The following is a 22,305-nucleotide window of genomic DNA, read 5'->3' on the forward strand; positions in this document are numbered from 1 at the left end:
ATCATCAACAGTGGAACTCCCCTGATTATCTATCATTAAAAATTAACATATATTATCCACATATCTACAAAGACACAATCCAGTCCTACCGAATGAAGGAGAACAAGGCGGCTCAACCACCTCCCGATTTGTAGAGAAACACCTGAGGCTGCATTTCTGTCTTCCTCTGTCCATGTGAGAGGAGACACAGGAAGAGATTAAAGTTCCCTGCTATTTAGACTCTGGCCTGTGACGCACGGTGATGCTGACCTAAAAGTTAATATTTATCCATCTCGGTGAGTTCAGCTTGGCTTGAGAACTTGGAGGGGAAGGGAAGGGAAATGCTACAAACTCAGGTAGAGATTTGTGCTAAAGTCAGTGTTAATCTTGGTAGCATGGCTTAGTCACCCACATCCTCTCCAGCATGTGCCAGGGAAGACCGTGGCAAGTCCTACAAAATCAGCACTAAAATGGGAGGGCAGGATATGGAGCTTTGTTTGAATTAAAGAGAAATGGGAAGATTGTCTAGTTCAAATCTCCCATTTCTTCCTAGCTTGATGACTGGTAAGTCACAATCTCTCTATGCCCTCGATTCTTCGTCCATACCTATCCTATGTGACTATTAGGAGAAGTGTATGTGCTAACACCTTTAGAGCAGTGAAAGCAGTCCCTTGGTATATCCTCTCTAAAACAGATGCAAAGAACATAACTGACTTACAGGGGCCTTGGATTCATGGCTGGCATGCACTTAACATGAGCTCTCTCTCTCTTTCTTGCTCTCTCATTTAACCTGGTCTTTATTTATGTAACCTAGTCTTCAGAATAATGGAAGATCTAAGAGGAGAGAATTTCCCATGACAAATTTGGTCAAGTCAATTCCAAAAAGTCAAGGAACATATTGTTCACTGATCATAGTAATCCTGTTCGGTAAAATCTCAGGTTACGTTCATTTGCACTAACACTTGGGATCCGATGCTGAAACTTTCCTTTGGCTGCCAGATGTATTTGGCACTCCGGATGTGCTGGACAAACTCTGTACGAGGGCCAAGTCAAGGAGTCCAATAACTGGCTTAGGGACACTCCCGCATTCCTTCTTGTTATTCCAGGTCCTCAACAATATCTGGCATACAGAGAAGGTGCTCGTTTGTTAAGTTAAAAATGAAAAAAAAAAAATTGTTTTGCTTCTCACAGTCAAAAGTTACATAACCATACGTTATAGTCACCCACAATTCTCTCATCTAAGAATGCAGTCTTATTTTTCTCATTCATTTCTCTGTTTATACTAAAACTTTTGATAGGTTAAACCACTATGTTAAATGGAATGTTACTATATCATATTACAGTATGTCCTTTACAATGAAAAAATTAATAAAGAGACTGTCATCCTAGGGAAATAGTACTCTTTAGCCGTGAGTTATTTTTGCCTAAAAAATTCCAAAGGGTATCAATTCCTTAACAGATAAATAGTTTGCAAATATTTTCTCCCATTTCATAGGCTGCCTTTTCACTCTGTCATTTCCTTTGCTGTGCAGCTTTTTTTTGCTTGTGCTTTTGGTGTCATATCCCAGAAATCATTGCCCAGATCAATGTCTGAAGGTTTTCTGTTAATGTTTTCTTCTTGGAGTTTTACAGTTTCAGGTCTTGTTTCATCTTCAGCCCACTGTGAGTTGATTTCTGTTTATAGTGTAAGATAAGGGTCCGATTTCATTCTTTTGCATGTGGATAGGCAGTTTTCCCAACAGTCTTTTCCCCATTAGGTACTCTTGGCACCCTTGTTGAACATCAGGTGACCTTCTGCTACAGACTAGATGTCTGTATGCCTTAATGAATGAGATTAGTGCCCTTGTAAAAGAGACTCCAGAAAGCTCCCTTGTTCCTTATGCCGTGTGAGGTTATAGCAAGACCACAGCTCTCTATGAACCAGGAGGTGAGATCTCACCAAATACAGAATCTGCCAACACCCTGATCTTGGATTTTGCAGCCTCCAGAACTGTGAGAAATAAATTTTGGTTGTTTATAAGCCACTCATTCTATTGTATTCTGTTATAACAGCATGGATGGACTAAGACACTATATTATTTATAAGCTTATTTTGGGGCTTTCTGTTCTGTTCCATTAATCTATATGTCTGTTTTTATGACATTACCATATTGGTTTAATTACTGTAGCTTTGTAATATGTTTGAAATCAGAAAGTGTGATACTTCAAGTTTTCTTTTTCTTTCTCAAGTTTTTTTTTTTTTTTAATTTTTTTGGCTATTCTGGGTCTTCTGTGGTTCTGTATGAATTTTAGGATCATTTTTTCTTTTTTGTAAAAAATGCCACTGGGATTTTGACAGGCATTGCAGTGAATCTGTAGGCTGCTTTGGGTAATATGGACATTTTAACAATATTAAGTTTTCCAATCTATGAACATGAGACATCTTTTTAAAATACCTATTTTATTTCTTTCATCAATGTTTTATAGTTCTCAGCATACAGGTCTTTCGCCTCCTTGGTTAAACTTATTCATCAGTATTTTATTCTTTTTGATGCTACTGTAAGTAGGATTATTTTCTTAATTTCTTTTTTGGGAAGTTTGTTGTTAGCATGTAGAAATGCAGCTGATTTTTGTATGCTGATTTTGTATCCTGTGACTTTACTGGATTCATTTATTAGTTCTAACTTGTGTGTGTGTAATCTTTAGGTTTTTCTACATATAAGATCCTGTGGATTTTTATAATCACTTCATAAATGGTGCTAGGACAATAGGTTATTAGGAAAAAGTTAGATCCCGAAATAAATGGGAACAAAAATATTTGGAAGGAAATACAAGTGAATATTTATCTAATTTAGGAATAAGGAAGATCCTTTCAGTTACTACAGTCCTAGAAGAAACACGAAGTAAAAGATTAACAGATTACATAAGAAGCAAGTATTTTTCACCTTAAAAGACACCATCAACAAAAATGCAAAGACCAAATGGAACATTTGTGACACAGATGATAAAGGGTTACTATCTTTAACTTTTGTTTGTTTGTTTTTGGGGGGAGGTGATTAGGTTTGTTTGTTTGTTTTAACAGAGGTACTGAGTATTGAACACAGGACCTCGTGCATACTAAGCATGCACTCTACCACTGAGCTATACCCTCCCCTGTACTATCTTCAACTTTAAAAGGGTTCATAATGTAATAGGATATTTATTTAAAATACCAATAAAAATAACAAAGTACATGATCAACCAATTAAGAAATGAATAAATACTAAAGCCAATGAACATGAAAAATTATTCAACTAAAGAAATAAACTCAAATAACTGGATAACACTTCTGTCTAATAAATTGAACTTTAAAAAAATGATAACAGTGTTAAAAAGCCTTTACAATATCAATAACTTTTGCTCCAAAAATTCCAGTTCTTGGAGTCTAACCAAAGAATATAACCAGAGAATCAGAGAGGTGTAAACAAAGATCTTTAAAAAAGGGTGTTCCACTTAGAATTATCCTTAAATAAATTGTGATATATTCATAAATTGGAAAACAGAGAAAATAACACTAAAAAATGCAGGGTATGAGATTAAGTTAAAAAAAGCATGGTATATATATAAAATGTAATTTCAATTTTATTATAAACAAATCACCACATATATAAACAAAGGGAATATACTCAAATGAAAACAAAGGTCATTCTGGGATAGGCAGTAGGATGAATTTACGATTTTTGTCCAGATTGGGTCAGATTTGTTTTTATTTTTATTTTTTTTATTTTTTTTAACATTTTTTATTGATTTATAATCATTTTACAATGTTGTGTCAAATTCCAGTGTTCAGCACAATTTTTCAGTTATTCATGGACATATACACACTCATTGTCACATTTTTTTCTCTGTGAGTTATCATAACATTTTGTGTATATTTCCCTGTGCTATACAGTGTAGTCAATTCTACAATTTTGAAATCCCAGTCTATCCCTTCCCACCCAGATTTGTTTTTAAAGCATGAAATATATTTATCGGCAGTCTTCTCATAATAGATTTTATTTTAGACTTCAGTGATTCACTACATAAAGAGAGCAGGTATTACACACTGGACAGGAATTTTCTTCTAAAGTACATTTTGGAAAAAATAAGCATGATATTAAAAATGCATGTCTAACCTGCAGATTCTGGGAATATCTTGGAATATATCGGGAAAGTTGTATTAAATCCTTCCTCCACATTTGCCTTTTACAATTTCTTCTTTATCCATTACTTTATGCTTGTATTTGATGCTGAGTTATTTGACACACAAAATCATAATTTTATTTTCTGTTGGAAACTATACCCTTGATCAAAAATTGAAAGACGATATTTATTATTTTATGTTTTTCTTCCTCTCTGATTTCTCTCTGTTGCATTTGTTTACCTTATCTTTGCCTCTCTTTTTATTATCAATTTTCTTTGTCACATTATTTTGGGTGAATAACAGTTGGCTTTACTTCTTTTCTGATCCAACATAAGAGCCTCTGCCTTTTAACAGAGTTTAAACCATTTACATTTATGCTATGTACTGAATCTCTCTTCTGTTGTCTTATTTTACCATTTTCTTAATGCTTCCTGGTGGTTTCCTTTATTTTCAGACTTTTGCTTTTACTTTGTTTTAAAATTTCTCCAGCATGTTGCAAGGTATATGTTGTGTTTTAAAAATTCTTCTCATGCGAGAAAATATTCTCTTTTTATTACCCTCTTAAAAAGCATTATTTTCATAAAGTGAAACCCAAATGAAATTTTAATGCAAGCCTACAAGTACAACACTAATTGGATCATTTTTGAGGGGAAAGGCAGCACTTATACTAATTATACAAGGACAAAGGGTGTCAGCTGAAAGCATTTTGGGCAAACAAGAGGAATGGTCACCCTATCTCTGGGTGATAGGAATAAGGAGGTGCCAGTTTGGAGGTGGAAAGAAGATTTTTGCTTTGGTGTACCTAAGGTGGTTGATGAATGTTCAAAGGGAGGTGTTCTGCGAGCAGTTGAATATATTGGCCGGAGACTTGGAAGAGAGCTTTTGGGCTCAATATGAAGAGTTCAGTCATTAATATAGCTAATAAATAGGTCCATGGACTGAAAAGCAAAATAGAGGAAATAAATATATAGTGTTAAAGAAAAGACTGAATCCTGACAAACACTGCTTAATGTAAAGAAAAAGAAAAAAAAAATCTACAAAGGAGATTCATAAATTACAGCCAGTGGGTAGAAAAAAAATTAAAAAGGATTGACTCCATTCCTTGCCATGTCTTCTCACGAGACTTTCAGGATCAAGTAATTTCTGGCCAAGAAATTAAAGCAGAATTGTCCCATTCTCTGATGGATTCAGATAAAAACTGGTAATAATACCAGACACAACTCCAAGAGGAGACACTGGAAAAGAACCAAGCTGGGTCTGTAAGGAATTGCACATGAGGTGGCACCATATTTATGCCGTATCAAGGTCTTTCTAAATCAAGCTGAAAACATCACCATTATCTGGACAGTTGGGTAAGTCTTACTTGGAAAATGATTTTTGTACGCTTTTGTACTAGTAGGTTGGTTTAGTAATAATATATGAGACTTTTCATTTGAAAAACAAACACACAAATAAGTAGAAGTGAGTGTGGTAATGAAGCAGGTGAAGTGTTTCAGGGAGTAAGGATTGGCCTGCAGTGTTAAATGACACTCAAGGGTCAGACAAGAAAAGGACTATAAATGCCTCTTAGGTTTAGCACCAAGAAGGTAACTGGTGACCTTGGCAAAGGCGGTTTTGGTGCAGTGGTGAATCTGGAAGCTAGATGGCTATGGGTTAACCAGCAGTAGGAGGTGAGAAAGTATAAACATTAAGCATAAAAACCCTTGGAAGGGAATGGGCTGTGAATGGAAGGTGGAGAGGGTGAGAAAGAAGAAAGTAGGATTAAGGGAAGGTTTACTTAAGTTGGGGGTTTTCAAGTTGTCTGGATATGCTGGTAGAAGACAGCTGGAAGAAAGGGAGGAGCTGAAGACAGAGGAAAGAGGATCATACCTTTAGTAAGGTCAATAGCAGGGGGGAGGGAACAACGTAGGATTAATCAGCCTCAGATAGGAGGTGGTGGGGAATATGGTGGACCCAATGTCTTCATTCTGTGTGTCTCCCTGTTCTGCAGAGGCTAGAAAGCAAAAAAGGTTTCCCAGCCTCTCCTGCAGTAGGATTCCCACACAGACTTAAGATTCAGACAGTCCTCCAAGAGGTGAGGACGGGAGAAGGAGGGGAGCAGAGATTATACTTTGGCTACTTCTGATTTTTCAGCTGGCAAGTCCCAGGGGGAGCCACTGGGTTTTTCGTTAGCAGTGTTCCAGCATCCTGGTGCTTTGTGGATGTCAAGAGGCAGAATGGGGGGCATTTGGTGGTTTTTTTGTTTGTTTTTTGTTTTGAGGCATGGTGTGACTCTAGGGCCATCATTTGCAGTAGCTCTCCAGCTAATCCCGGCTAAGGCAGTGTTTCTGCAGTCAAGAGTTCCACTGATCATTTCCAGTTTCCCTCCTTTTTGGTTGTGTAAGAGGAGGCAGCTCCCTGGAAGGGTCAGGTCTATGGTGGTGTTTGCTGTTGTTGATATATTTTTTTTCCTCTTTGAAAGTATATTTTGGCCTCAATGTTTTCACGCATCTAATTGTAGGTACATATGTGTGTATATAAACAATCACCTTGAGAACCAATTATAGTCAACAATTTATTGATGGCCTACTAGTTCTTTTTATTTTATATTTTTGTTTATAGTGTTCTCGAGCCTGCTACTGAAGCCTTTCGAGGGGTACTGTAAACAATTTCCTGGATTAAATTGTGTTTTGCTTCAAATAGTGAATGTAATTTCTGTTTTCTGCAAGTGAACTTTGATTGAGAGGGACATCTACTCTTGAATCAGGGAGGAAGGAAGGATGGATGTACATGGAGATAAACGGTTTTGTGTGTGTGTGATGGTAATTTCTTCAAATGCAGGAGTTTTCAACCTGGGGTGTGCAGAGCCTCAACGATAGGATTTGAAGTTTCTGTGAACTTAAATGAGAAAAAGTCACATCTCCTTCTTCCCTAACCTCTAACTTAAGTGTAGTATTTTCTTCAAGCCTGAATGTAGGTATCAAACTAGAGCATCGCTGGCAGTCTGTGTGACTTCATCTCTAACAGAAAGAAGGTATTTTCATATTATATTAGAACTGTTGTAGATCTCAAAATATTATTTATGCTCATAGCTATGCTATTTATTAGACACCTGCTAGGCTTGTTCTGTAATACATTTACAAAGAAGCACATACTGACATTTTTTCCAAAGAAGACATACTGATGGCTAATAGGCACATGAAAAGATGCTCAACATCACTAATCACAAGGGAAATGCAAGTCAAAACAACAATGTGATATCACCTCACACAGGTCAGAATGACTATCATCAAAAAGTCTACAAATAACAAACATCGCAGAAGATGTGGAGAAAATGGAACCCTTGTACACAGTTGTGGGAATATAAATAGGTGCAGCCACTATTTAAAAAAAACAGTATGGAGGTTTCTCAAAAAACTAAAAATAGAACTATGATACGATCTAGTAATTCACTCCTGGCTGAGAAAGAAAGAAAGAAAACACAAATTTGAAAAGATACATGCATCCTAATGTGCACAGCAGCACTATTTACAGTAGCCAAAACATGGAAGCAACCCAAGTGCCCATCAACAGATGAATGGATAAAGATGTCATATATATACACAATGGAATATTACTCGGCCATAAAAAAGAATTTAAATTCTGCCATTTGCAGCAACATGGATAGACCTAGAGATAATTATACTTAGTGAAAGAAGTCAGACACAGAAAGACAAATACTGACAATATCACTTATCTAAATCTAAAAAAACACAAATAACTATACGCAAAACAGAAACAGACTCAGAGATATAGAAAACAAACGAGTGGTTACCAAAGGGGAGAGGAAAGTGGGAAGAAGGGCAAGACAGGGGTATAGGACTAAGACATACAAACTATTGTGTATAAAATAGACAAACAACAAGGATATATTGTGCAGCACAGGGAATTACAGCCATTATCTTATAATAATTTTTACTGGAGTACAATTTATAAAATACTGAATCACTATGTTGTATGCCTGAAACAAATACAGTAAATCAACTATACTTCAATTTAAAAATGGAATATAAAAAGAAGCATATATTTAAAAAAAAAGTTTCTGCTGTATAGCACAGGAAACTGTGTTCAAATTTTGTAATAACCTTTAATAAAAAATTTATGTATATATATGCATGACTGGGACATTGTGCTGTACACCAGAGATTGACACATTATAACTGATGGGACTTAATTAAAAAAATAAAAAGAAGCATATTACTACATCACAGTTTTTAAAAATTGGTAACAATACTTCCTTTGTAATCCTATGTATTTTATTTTATGAATTTAAAAATATTTTCCTGAAAAGGGGTCCATAGACTGATAAAGCAGTCTATAGCATAATACATGTTAAGAAGCCTGTTCTAATGTCTTCTATTTTGCCTGTAAAGTAGGGATTCTAAACTGCAGCACTAGTTTTAGGATGGACAGTTCTTTCTTTGGGGTGGACTGTCTTTTGCACTGGATGAGGTTCAGTAGCCTTGACCTATTGTATGCTTGTAGCACCCTTCCTAACTACAAGACAAAACTGACCGCGGTTGAGAACCACTACTGTAAACTAGTGCTAAGCTGAGGAAGGTGACTGGGTCTGAGATCTGATTAGAGGAGAGAGGGCTTAAAATGGATGCAATAGAGGATGGTAGAGACAAGTGACTAGGGAAACATGCGTTTGAGTGGTGGATGTTGAGGGACCAGCTGAAATCAACTCTAGTCACCCCTCAGCATCCTTGGGGGATCTTGGACCCCATGGATATTAAAATCTGAGGATGCTCAAGTCCCTTATATAAAATGTCAGAGTATCTGCATATAGCCTATATACATCCTCCTATATACTTTAAATCACCTCTAGATTATTTATACTATCTAATACAATGTAAATGCTTTGTAAATAGTTGTAAATACAATGCAAATGCTAAGCAAATAGTTGCTGATGTGCAAATTCAAGCTTTGTTTTTTAGAACTTTCTGGAATTTACTTTTTTCCAAATATTTTTGATATGCAGTTGGCTGAATCCACAGATCCAGAACCTGCAAATATATGGGGCCAAATGTATAGCATAGCCCACGGGTATGAGAAGAGGTTTTCCAAGTTGTTTTTTTCCTACTTGTCATACATGATGAATATTCAAATAATGGACAGCCTACCATCAACAGCATTTGTGATGTAAGAGCTCCTTTACAAATGAGATGGGCTGGAGTTACCTACGATGTCCTGTTTCTTCCACCAATCCAAATGCTAACCTGTGAACATGCTGGTTGAGAAACACATGTTCTTTGAGCAAAAGGATAACACGATCCTGAAGAATCTAAAAATAACTATTATTGCCCCTTGTTCTGCTACCTCATGTGGTGGGGGGGTGGGGGGCAGTCTAGACTTGAATGGATGTAGAGGTTACTACTCCAAGAAAATCTGAACCCAGCAGGCATGGCTGTGCAGGAACCCTGATTCATCAATTTGATTCCTGGATATTTACACAAGAGGCATGGAAATCTGTATCACATAAAAGACTTGTCCAAGAGTATGAAGAGCAGGTTTATTCATAGTAGTCCCAAATTGGAAATAACACAGATAGCCATCAACAATATAATACACTGTGGTATAGCCATACAATGAAATACTACTGAGCAATAAAAAAGAATGAACTGCTGATATATGTGACAGTTTGGATGAAACTCAAAAATAAGCTGAGTAACAGCAGCCTTATGCAACAGAGAACATACATTCTTACAAACTGTATGACCCATTTAAATAAGTTTTAAATAGGCTAAATTAATTTATGGTGACTTTTAAAAAATCAGAATAATGACTGACTCCATGAGAGTGGCAGACGAGAATTGATTGGGAAGGGGCTTGGGAAATTTTCCTGGGGTGATAATATTCTCTATTAATCTTAATGGGGAGTTGGGTTATACAGTTGTACGCAGTTGCTGAAACCCACCAAATCATACGCTTGGATGCGTGCATTTCACTGCCTGTAAATTATACCAGAGGAAGGGGAGAGGGAGAGAAGGGGGAAAGGTGAAGAAGAGAAAGAGAGCCGCAAATAAAAACTGAACTCACAGTAAACATTTTAAAATGTTCAAGATGAAGCAATGTCTGCAACAGACCCTGAGATGCAGCTTAAAGAAACAGGGATTGATGGATAGCCAGGTGGTTAGATATGCGATAAAGACGCAAAATGTTAATTGTAGATTCTGGACAGTGAGATGTACAATTCTTTCAACTTTTCTATAGCTGTAAACTTTTCATACCAAAGAAAGTGAGTGTATCTCTTTTTGCCTTTTTGAAGTATTTCATTAACCTTGGAGGAGAAGGAGGAGGAGAAGAAAGCTACTTCAAAACAGGCAAAGCATTTCATACGGTTGTTGCCCTATTTTGATAACTGAAACCTAAAAGTCATACATATCATTTCTGTTCCAGTAATAACAATCAATCACTACTACATTGTCACCACGACCTGGGGACCTCTGGGGCTGCCCCAGGCACTGTGCTAATTACCTTATATATGTCATTCTCACAGAGAAATAGTAATGGTTTTCTTTACTGTTTAACAAAAAGCTCTAGGCTGAGTCACACCTTCAGAACTTCCAGACAGCCAGGAACTAGAACAGATTTCCAAGAGGCGGTTCAAGGAGATGTCTGTGATGGTGGCTGTTTTTAGTAGAATGCATTATTTAGATACGTTATGAAGGTGCAGGACCGTCCATGTGTGTGTGTTTGGGGTAATGAGATGAAATGGGAAAAGGGAAATATATTTGAGAAGGAAGATACATTATAAGTCATAAAAAGGAACAGTAACTAATCTAATTTCTGTAGAGAGAGAAACCTTGTTCCTTTTCTCTTTTTTTCTTAAGCTCATACCCAATGCCGTATGATACTGCCACCTGGCAAAGGGGTATGACAAAGAATTTGGCACCTCCAGCTCTTTTCTAATCTCCCTTTCTCAATAAACCTTTGACAAAGGTCAGGCGTTTGAAAGGTTGGGTTTTTCCTTGTTTGGTCTAAGTGTTTCCTGCTCAGCAGAATGATGAAATGTCAATAAATAAGTGGTTTCAGTGAAGCTTTTTGGAATACATTTCCCTAAAGGCTGCTTGGTGGCGTGCCTGGGATTGATTTGGTTTTGTGCGAAACTAGGAGGTAAACAATGTAATTACCAGGCTTCCTAGTCCCTGCGGTTCCTGATACCTGCAGAGCCACGCATGTGAGAGGAGGGTAGGGCTAAAATATCTTCACCTAAAACCAGGAGTCGAGCTTTGAACTTCAACTTAGACTGACAAGATGCCAAGTTGTTAAAGTGGCAGAAGCCAGATTTGAACTCAAGAGATCTCAGGAGCCCTGGGGCAACTTTGCCAGCACTACAAAGAATCTATACATTAGGTAATATCTACCAGGGAGAAAAAAAGATAGCAAGCAAGCCTTGAATAAAGATGTATCAGTTTCTGATTAATTTTATTGTGGAGAGAAGCCATAATTCAAATGTGATTCACAAAACAGTATCTTACAGTACTTGTCTGTGTACAGGGGGAACGTATCGAAACTGGATTAGCTATGGCAACCCCACGTGGAACAAGTTCAGGGAGATCTGTTCGGTTCACCTTATTTGCACGGGCACCCCCGTGCAGTCATTAGGGAGAGAAGAGTGGTTTTCCGTAAAGCCAGGTCCAACCATCTCTTCCTGGAAGTAGCTGACCGATGTGCAGACCAAGCATTTTTTGCCTGTTTCGTTGGAATAATACGGTGGATGTGTTTCATACAATGACTCAGTCAGTGGTACTCAGATTCCAAAAAGCAGCAGACAGACTTTGAGACTTAAGAGGATTGAGGAGGGAAAAAAAAAAAATCCTGGCTCCTTCCTTAATATAAAGTATCCACAATCAGCAAATCAGCAGGCAGTTTTCATTGGTTTGTGACTCATTTGGGACCTAATTCCAACAAAGATGATGTGATGACATTTAAAAGCTTGGCTGAAATTAGAAACATAGGAAAACTGAAGGTGACTTTGGTGGAGAATATAGAATATAAGATAACATGCAAAATAATAAAAAATATTCACTCTGTGGGTGGGTTTTATGAATTGCTGCTTCAATGCACCCATACTGTTTTGACCATCTCACTACTCTTGCCAGTCTGATGGTGAGAGATGAGTGATAGTCTCAACGTTTACATGCACAGCGGTTTTGTTTTTCAAAGGTAGAACGATCTATCTACATAATCTTCTCGGCCATTCTCCCAGGAAAAGAAAGAGAGAAAAGCTGAATGACTTGCCTTCTGAGCAGAGAGCGAAGGCAGATTTTGAACTTTAGTTCCCAGGCATCTGACATACTGCTTGTGGCCCACCCCGCATTTAAGAGTCCTGGCTCCCGACTGCGTGGTGCAGGGGCATGGAGCAGACAGGTGTTCACCTGGGCTTAGGTGCTCTGCTGCTTCAAGGTGAAATGCTGGTTTCACCTGGTTTGAAGAAAAATCCAGAAGCATTCTCTTCCCTCCAGTAACATCTTCCTTTCTGATATCTTGAGTATGGGGTTGATCAGAAGGATACCGTTTGTTGCATTTTTTTCTTACCCTTTGTTGTTCTTTTATAGGGTTACAAATAAGAAATCTGAGTAAGAAACAAAAATCTTGCCACAGCACATTGTGGGACTTCTCCATGGAGGGTGCTGACAATGGGGATGTGTCAGGATGAGCACAGAGCTTGGATGTGATGCAGGCTGTGGATGCTCACTGGCGCACCAGCTCTAGAAGAGAAGTTTACACTTCTGGGGTTGTTCCAGGCTAAACCGTGTCCCTAACCCACAGCACCTCAGAACAGCGCTGTATTCGGAGAGAGCCCCTTTAAAGAGGTAATTAAGGTAAAATGAGGTCGTCAGGCTGAGCCCTCATCCAATCTGACCGGTGTCTTTAGTAGAAGAGACTAGGACACACAGACAACACAGACGGTGGGATGACCATGTGAAGAGGCAGCCAGGAGAGAGGCCTCAGGAGAAACCAAACCTGCAGACACCTTGACCTTGGACTTCCAGCCTCCAGAACTGTGAGAAAACAAATGTCTGTTGCTGAAACCCTCCAGTTTGTGGTCTGTGTTCTTTTGTCATGGCAGCGCTAGCAGTCTAACACAGGGGTTTAAAAAAATGTGAAGAATATTTGGAATTGTTCAAAGTCCAAGGGCCTACTTAGGCTAACTCAGAGTTGTCTGAAGTGTGTTCCCAGAAGTTAGAAACTGCTACCAGAAAAGGAAAAATGAATATGGGAAATGCTAGATGAGAGAGTCAGCCAAGTTTCTTTGCTGTAGAACTTCTCAGAGCATTTAATGTGCTGAGGTACATATTATTAGTACAACTCAGAAGATCTGTGAGTCTTCCTTGACACCTCTCTTTCCCTCACTTTTCATTTCCAATCCATGGCCGATTCCTGATGACTTTGTCTTTTAGATTATTCTTGAACTGGATCACTTCTATCTGAACTCTCATGAGACCTAGGCTGTACCAATGTGGCCTGACAATTCCATTCTCTAAATATTTTTTGAATTAGTTCACTTCTCTCTGCGGCACTGCCATCAAAACCTGGACCAAATGACCCAGGTCTCTTGCCTAGTCCACTGCAAACCTTTGTGACGGGTCTGCCCACACCCACTGGGTGCTCTCTCGGCAGCTGTCCACAGCACAGCCGTAGGGATCTTTCCAAAGCACAGGCTGGATATGCCAGCTCCCTGATGGTAAACACGTTTCAGTAGCTTCTCACTGTTCTTAAAGTGAGAAGACAAAACTCCTACCCATTCCTACAAGCCTGTCTTGAGCCATCTTCCTCCCCGGGCCCCATCTCCACAGGTTTTCTTTCAGCCCCTTTGCTCGTGCTTGCCCCTTCTTCCTGGTTAACCGCTCTGATCTTCCTCAGAGAAGCCTTCTTTTACTTCCCTTCCGGGGTCAAACTCCTCTGCTGTTGATTTGCATTGCACTTGTCACTACTGAAAATTTACATGTATATGATTATTTGGTTAAGACCCTAGTCGCCCTCTCCTACACTGAGAACCCTGAGTTGGAAGAACATCTTTTCTGAAATACCCAGTTAATTAATTGATGAAGGTTTGGGGAGGACACCTGTGAAACACAATGTGAAAAATTCTTAGGAAGAAAGACAATGAACAGGGTTCAAAGAGAAAGGCGTTCGGTCCTTAGAAACAGGCAGTTGTTTGCTGTAGCTTAGCATCCTTTGAAATACATAGCCCATCTGAAATGTTGCATATGGGAAAAATACGATACTGGGTCTAAGTTCTAGAGATAAACATGGGTGTTGAACTTAAAAAACCCCACAACTTTTGATTCTGAAAATTCTCAAACTGACAGAAGACATGAGAGACCAGTACAATGACTAGTCACATACTTTTAAGCAACCTGTTTAAAGAACAGATTTCGCTCCAAAAAAGCTGCTCTTTTCTGTGTAGTCAGTGTAATTGTGACGGTGCCTTCAGAAAGATATGTCTACATAATTAGATCACAATGCCCATATTTCAGGAAGGCCAGACATGCCTGCTGGCAAATAATTAATCAAGAAATATTTTAGGGCTCGATCTTAAATAAGGGACTGTGGGAGATTAAAATGACATTTATGGGACAGGCTTTTAAAAAATTTACAACCATTTGAGAAAACAAAACACTTTCAAGGGAAAGAATAACCAGCAATAAAAATAACTGATAAATGTTAACTGAGGGGGAGGCAGAAAGCCCTGAGAGCATTAAGAGTTAATGTGAGCATTAAGTGTTAGCATAAGAGCATTAAATAGTTAACTGTTTCCAGTTATGCTTCTTCATAGAAATGGATTCCCAATGGAAAGTAGCACATCCTGTTCTTGATTAATTTCCTTGTTCTAAAAGATCAATTTGGGAAAATAATTTTATAAGGCAAATTGTAAATAAGAACATCTTTCCCTTGTGAGCACACATGAGTGTAAGAGGTCTGATTCCCTATCTAAGCAATATTTACTATTATTTTAGCTCTTTACCAGGACAATCCAAAGCTCAGGGAAGTATTTGTTCCCTTCAGGGCCAACCTTAATTTGGTGGACTTAAGCCAAATAATTAATGCATTTTTTTTTCCCTGACAAAGAATAGGCTACTATATTCATCTGATGTATTAGGTCAGCCTCACATGAACACCTGGTTTGGGGAGGGTGCGATTCCCAGTGCACTGGGCCCCAGGTCTAGCGATCCAGGCAGCACTTCCCTCATAACCTTTTCTTTCCAGAGGCCCCTGTGTCGGTCTAGAGAAATCACAACTGGGCACATAATGAATAAGATTATGACCTGGGACACACGTGACAGGGAGAGGGAGACCACTGATGGCAGGGCAAAGCAAGCGGGGGTGTGTTTTTAAATTAATACGAGGTGTTAACTGCATTTTAGCACTATCTAACCTAGACTAGACTAGAAACCTGCTTTTAGAAAGATGAGCCCTTCAGGTCCACGTGATCATTTCAGAGAAAGTCTGTCAAAATGAAGGTTACCTATGTATTTGGTGTGAGACTTGGTTCTCTAAAACCTAAATTCTAGACCAGATTTTCCAACCTGGAAAGGAGTCAGGAAGGTATAGTGCTCTTAGAGGCACAGGATTACCTGTGTTCTTTAATTTATGCCTTGAACTTATACTTTTCTGAGCTTTTCCCACTGTGTATGTGTTAATTTTACAATCAGGAAAAACACAATAAAGCTATCAAACAAAGATCAGAGCTGAAGCTTCGTATTTTCACACATGGGAGAACTGCTGCCATGAGCAAGGAAGAGTCTCAAAAGCTAAAGGCCATGGATGTGGGGACACACCTCTGATGGGGTAATTAACAGACGTCCACTGACACCGTGTGTAACAACTTCAGAGGTTCATTAATTAGAAGTCCATCACTTTACTACTTTCTAAGTTTTATTGAGATATAATTGACATACCTTACTTTTACCCACATTAAGTGTACAATTCAGTGGTTTTTAGTATATTCATAGGGTTGTACACAATCAATTTTAGAACAGTTTTATCACCCTCAAAAGAAACCGTGTACCTTTTAGGCAAGAACGCCCGATCCCCCATCCTACTCAGTGACAGGCAATCACCAATATACTTTCTGTCTACGTATTTCTCTATTCTGGACCATTCATATAAACAGAATCACACAATATGTGGCCTTTTGTGTCTGGCTTCTTGCACTTTCTGTGATATTTTCCAGGTTTATCCACGCTGCAGCATATATCAGTATTTCTTTCCTTCCTCTGGCCATACAGTAGTGTCCTGTGGGTATGCACCGTATTCTGTTTGTCTACGGGGACACTTTCCGGCCACCATGAATAATGCTGTTATGAACACTCATATAATTTTCTGTGTGGACACATGTTTTCATTCTTTTTGAGTATATATCTGGGACTGTACTGCCGGCTAATATAGTGGTTCTAGGTTTAACCTTTTAACAAACCGCCACACTGTTTTACACAGCGGACGCACCACTTCACACCCCGCCCCCTGCCCCCGGCAGCGTGTGAGGGTTCCAGGTTCTCCATATCCCTTCCGTCACTCGATACTGCCACCTTTCTGATTACAGCCATTCTAGTGGGTGGCTGTCATGAAGTGATGCACTTAATTATTTTTAACACGTGTTTTTAAGATTTGTTTTCTGATGACAGAAGTCATGCAAGTTAACATACAGAATTTCCTCACTTGTGTGCACTGATTTGATTCTTAGCTTCCAGGTCAAGAGCCATCCCATCATTGCATCAGCAGTTATTGTCCCTATTTAACAAAGAAATGGAGGCTCACAGAGGTGAAGCTCCAGCGCTGGGATTTGAACCCAGCTGTGTCTAAAAGCTTATGCTTTCACCACAGCGTCATCCTGTTGCAGTGGCTTCTACGTGCACATATAAACCCATGAGGATCAAGTTACAGAAGTAACCAAACTTTCTGAATTTAAAGCACCTGGTGAGGATGAGTAAGATGCTGAAGGACATGTCTTTTGCATCATAGCAACAGGTCACAGGTTATCTGTTGAGAGATTAAGGAACAGGGAAGTGATTTCTGAGACTACAGAGCAATTTAAAGAAGACCTGAAATGAAGCAGTCTCATGTCACTGGGTAAATTATTGTCTTTCTTAGCCTACCTGGAAAATGAGAACATTAATCATCCTAGGGTTATGGTGGTAAATAGCATCGAAATATGTGCTAAATGTACTTACCTTTTGGTCTGTGCACTCGAGAGGCCGAGGCCAGGTACCCTTGAATCACTGCATCCTCTGAATGAGGCCAGAGAGATGATTCAATTTTGCAATTATTTTCCCTTTACACAAAGTTGTTCCTTTTTCTAACTCCTTGTAGTTAAAAAAATGATTTTGCAGCAATAAAAATTATTTTGAAGATTGGCCACTATCACAAGCAGTTCCAGAAATTAACATCCCTCAGGCTCTAGTTAAACATTATTGGTAAAAAGTTCCCGCTCACCACAACCTCTTTCTAGAAATCTATTCCATGGCATGACATATGTAATTATTGTATCTTTATCTAGGCTCCTTCCAATTTTCAAATTTATATATATGACTCAAGTAAATAGAAGACCTTAGGGAACTGATCTTCTAAATAACTAATTCATAAGCATTGCTAAAAGTGGTATATTTTTACACAAAAGTTCCTGAAAAGAAACTAGGCAGAAGTTCCTCCATCCTCAAGAACATTAACCAAAAAAAAACCCCCAAAAAACCCAAAAAACAAAAAATAGCATATTAGTTTTGGGTGGGACAGAGTTAATACACGAATGAGAAATAGAGACTCAAATGCATGTTCATTATTTTTAAAATGTTTATTTTGAGCAAAGGATCTTGTAATCTCAACCTTTAATGTGTACTTGGCAGCCTGTACTAAAATGGCTTATTCTCCACGGGGGAGGGGGCGTGGCCACGGGTGGGGTGGATGCGGGAGAGACAGCAGTTCTGCTTTTTCTGCTCTTACTAATTTTGTACTAGGGTTGAGGTGCGCAGCGGGAAAGAAGAGCACTGTTTCTATGAACTGTGCAAAGGAGAGGGAAGGAGGAAATCTGAGGATGATTTCCCAATTTCTTTTCTTAAAAGGCACTCTTGTGGCTGCATTTTCCCCTCAACCCAATGTTTTGTGTCCAGTTGGGCTGAAACATATCCTTTCTGGTCTGGCAGAACATGGAAAGATCAAGGAGTTTTCCTAAACCAGCGGAAGTTCAGGCAGGAGAGTTGGGAGAACTGCTTCAGTTGATGTTTCTACAACAAGCGATAGTATTGATCTTTCAAGTTATTAAGCTTGGGTACTTTGATCTGTCTAAAAAGGTAAGGGGTATAGCTCAGCGGTAGAGTGTGTGCTCAGCGTGTAAGAGGTCATGGGTTCAATTCCCAGTGCCTCCATTGGAAAAAAAAAATCTAATTACCCTCCCCCCAGCCCCCCCAAAACCAAGCCCCCCCCAAGAAAAAAACAAGAAAAAAAATAAATTGGTAGTGAGTTTTCATAACGAAATGAAAAAAAAAAAGACTAAATGGTGATAAACTAAATTCTGAGTTTCTAAGTATCGCTTGACCTTCATCAGCAATGTTACTACATAAAAATCAGTTCAGGGAAACCTAACGTGAAAGCAGCTCCGCTGAGGTGAGGTCCGCTGGCTAAGAGAGTGTGCTCTGCAGCCACTCAAAACTCGACTGCGCCCCGGCTCTGGCCCTGTCACTTACTAGCTCCGTCATCTTGAACACAGCCTGACCCCTCTGAGCCCAGCCCTGTAAGTCAGATGATGTGTATAAACCACCTGCAGTGCCTGGCACACAGGAGGTGCTCAGTAAACGTTAGCTGTTCCTGCTCCCCTGACAGTGATTTTAAGGAATATCAACAAGATATGGGGTTCCCCATCCACTCGTCCTAAAACAGGTCTTTACGCCAGCCCGTATTTTATTTGGCCTTCCTGTTCACAGAGTTTTTGAGTGCCTACTGTTGTCGGTGGTGGGCACTGAGGAGTCACAGGTGCCTGAGTCATAGTCCTTCATCTTGAGGGAAAGGGAAACCAGATGATGTCATCAACCAAGGTAGTAATACAGGAGGGAGAGCAAATCACTGCGGGTGGGGGTGGGGCAGTGATGAACTCAGGTTGGTCAGATGGGTTCAGTTTAAAGGGGACTGGGGATGTGCCAGTCGATTGGCCCTGTTGCAAGCAGCTGTTTTCCACGGATCTGTAGTGGCTCGGGGAGGGCAGGGTGGGAGGTATGCATTGGGTGTCACGTGCACGTGAGCCCTGAAGGGTGCACACACTCTGATACCGCCAGGGACTGACCAGGGGGCCAGGGGTGCACCAATGCCTGGGAGCAGGACAGGCCACAGGGGTTTCTGTGTGTCCCCTAGGGCCTCCAAAGTCACTACCTGCAGCTACTTAGGTTTTTAAATTTCATGTGTAAATTATTAAAATAACAAATCCAAAAATGTAATTTTCTCTTGAGTTGTGATCAATTATAAATCTTATATTCATTCTATTTAAAATCTCTCAACTTTGTTAGTTTTTTTGAGTGACTTTTCAACTTCGTTAATTAAAAGACATTTTAAACACAATATATTGGATTTTCTAAGTTATTTCAGTTTTCTGACCAGTCAACAAACCCTTCCGTAGTACTTCATCATTTTATACACTAATAAACTCACAAAAAAGGTGAATCTTTGGTTCTCTTAGAAATTTCAATCTAATATAAAACAGCAAAATTATCTTAAAAATTTCAACTTAAAGATCCAAAGTCTAAATCAATCCCCCAATGACACGTTTTAAATTGGAATCACAAGGCTATTCATGTTAATTATCTTAAACATGAATTGTATGTGTTTAAAATATTAAAGACAGACTTTCCCACAAACTTATCTAAAATTATTAATACTTTTGGGTTTTATTTATTCCATCATATTTGTACTTGATTCTAAATCTTCCCAGGTACCACCCTCTCACCTCTGTCCCCAAGATTCAAATTACCAGTCACCTAACTGCCAAGACTTCTTTGATTTTTCCACCTCCCACATAGGCTGCCTTGCCAACTGACCCAAATCAATGAACCTCATCACCTTAATCCTACTCTGAATTCTCTGAGCACCCTCCCCTGATGGCAGAGTCATCACGTACGGGTGTGTATAGGACCTGCAAATGGATTCTGCCTCAGTACCTGCCCCTGACCCTGCCACTCCCGTCAGACTTGATCATAGGTGGCAGGTGAATAGGAGCTGATCCTAGAAGTAGGAGAACCAAAAGGGAGAAATGTAAGAGCATAACAGGAGTCAAGGGAAAGAGGCTTTCCAAAAGGAAGGCATCACCAAGACCAGTAGTTTGAAATGCAGCCGGGAAATTTATAAGGTAAGGGGATGAAACAGGCCCATTAGATTTGATGGTCACATATTTAAATTTAAGATTCGAATTTCATCAGTGAAACTTTCATGTCATGATGTGGGGAGAAAACAAAGAGCTACGTATGGAGAGCGAGCCGGAGATGAGAAATGGAGAACAGCTTTTAAAGGCAGCAACGACTCAAGAATTCTTTAAGACTTTTTAATTAAAAATTTTAATAAGGGAAACAGAGATGGAATGGTAGACAAAAATTGGAAGAATGTGGCTCAAAGGAAGAGGCATTTATTCTGTATTTTATTTTAGTTAAAAAAAAAGATTTGAGTGTGTTTACTGCGGAGGGAGATGACTCCTTTTGGGGGAGGGTGGGAGTGCTAAGATTCACAGTGAAAAGGCTGACCTTGAACAAGAAAGGGAACACCTTATTCTCGGAGAATGGAGGGAATGAGGAAAGGATTGATACGAGTGAGATAAGTGTATGGATGCAGGCGGGGCAGGAAGCCCGGAGAGCTCAGCCCAACTGCCTGAATCCGGCTCAGCCCGGCCAGCCTGGCGAGGACTCGGCACACAGTTCCTGGGAACACCTGGGATCTGGGCTAGGATGATGACAGTTCCAGAACCGGCCCAGACGGAACCATCAGAGGAGAGGGCTTCCTGGTAGAGTAGCAGTTCCTACGGCTCACAGATCAGAGAAGGAATCTAGAGGTTTCTTTTCAACTCTGATTTCTCAGTAAAGAAAATGAGTCCAGAGATTAAGACGGTCAAGAGAGGTTCCTGGTGGCTCTCAAACTACAAACTGGGGTTCCTGGCTCCTGCCTTCCACCCCCTTAATAAAAATATCCACAACCAGTTTTCTCCACCGCTCTCCCTGGCTGACTTTCCCTCGCTCTTCTGCTTTGAGCACCACTTTCTCTGAAAAGCCTTCCCTGGCCTCTCCCCACTCCCCATCTAAAGCAGATCCCATAAAAGCTGTCCCACATTCCTTTTCTGTTTCCTTTGTTGCATCACAAGTTGAAATTCTAGTTTTATTTATATGATGATTTCATGTGCCTCTTTCCCACCAGATATCATAAGCTAGGGACTCTGTTCACTTCTGGATCCCAGTCAGCACACTGCTCAAAGCCTACCAGGGAGCTGGTGCTCCAAGTATATGGTATAGGGGCACAGTGTTCAAGAATTTTATTTGCAAATTAAAGTTCTGCATTTGTGAAAAATGCTCACTGTGGGGTTGCAGGAAAGCTGGTTTACATTTTCCCTGTAGGCCGGGCATATGGGAAATGTTCAATACATATCTGTTGAGTGAATAAGAATTTCTGCACTACTGGGATTTTAATTCCCTTAAGAAAAACAACAACAACAACATACCTTGCCTCCAAGCCACTGAAAATAATTTAAATTCTACCTAAACATTAAAAACGAAACAAAAAAAACCTATTTAAACAAGTGTAAAATTTTTCCAAACAATGTTATTTAGAATATTAGAGTTCATCAGTACTTTGCTAATAACCGATTTATTATGAAAATACTGATCACGTAAGTAAGGTAGCTTCTGGGATAACATGTAACTAGAAAACCCAGCGTTTGAAGTTTCACACTTTGAGTGTCTCAGAGACGTCTTTTCTTATGGTACTCAATGAGCTTGAACTTAACCGATTTTTAGGACAGGAATTCACACATCTGCAAACATTTAAAAATAAAAGGCATTACCATGAATTGCCCCCACCTTTCTCAGGAAAGGAAATGCATGAACACATGCATGAAGATTAGTACCATCCAGTAGGCAAATATTTTTCCATGTCCCACCCAAAGCAAACAAATGAAAATAGAAACTTCAAGGACA

General features: G+C 39.4%; 1 protein-coding gene and 1 pseudogene across 2 annotated transcripts in view; one reads left to right on the top strand and one right to left on the bottom strand.

Annotated features, from left to right (window-relative positions):
* Positions 1-22,305, bottom strand: part of PGCKA1 (PDCD10 and GCKIII kinases associated 1) — a 72,312-nt gene that overhangs the window by 36,788 nt on the left and 13,219 nt on the right. The window contains exon 1 of one of the 2 annotated variants that reach the window (XM_010962695.3): positions 90-207. The exons of the other annotated variant lie outside the window; for it this stretch is intronic. The gene's annotated coding sequence lies outside the window, so the exon portion shown is untranslated. Of the gene's footprint in view, positions 1-89; positions 208-22,305 lie in introns of those variants that run through there. 2 annotated transcript variants of the gene reach the window in all.
* On the top strand, positions 4,942-5,383 carry LOC123618968 (large ribosomal subunit protein eL39-like; annotated as a pseudogene).

Source organism: Camelus bactrianus, chromosome 2, assembly GCF_048773025.1.
Source record: "Camelus bactrianus isolate YW-2024 breed Bactrian camel chromosome 2, ASM4877302v1, whole genome shotgun sequence".
In the NCBI taxonomy this organism is placed as follows: Eukaryota; Metazoa; Chordata; class Mammalia; order Artiodactyla; family Camelidae; genus Camelus; species Camelus bactrianus.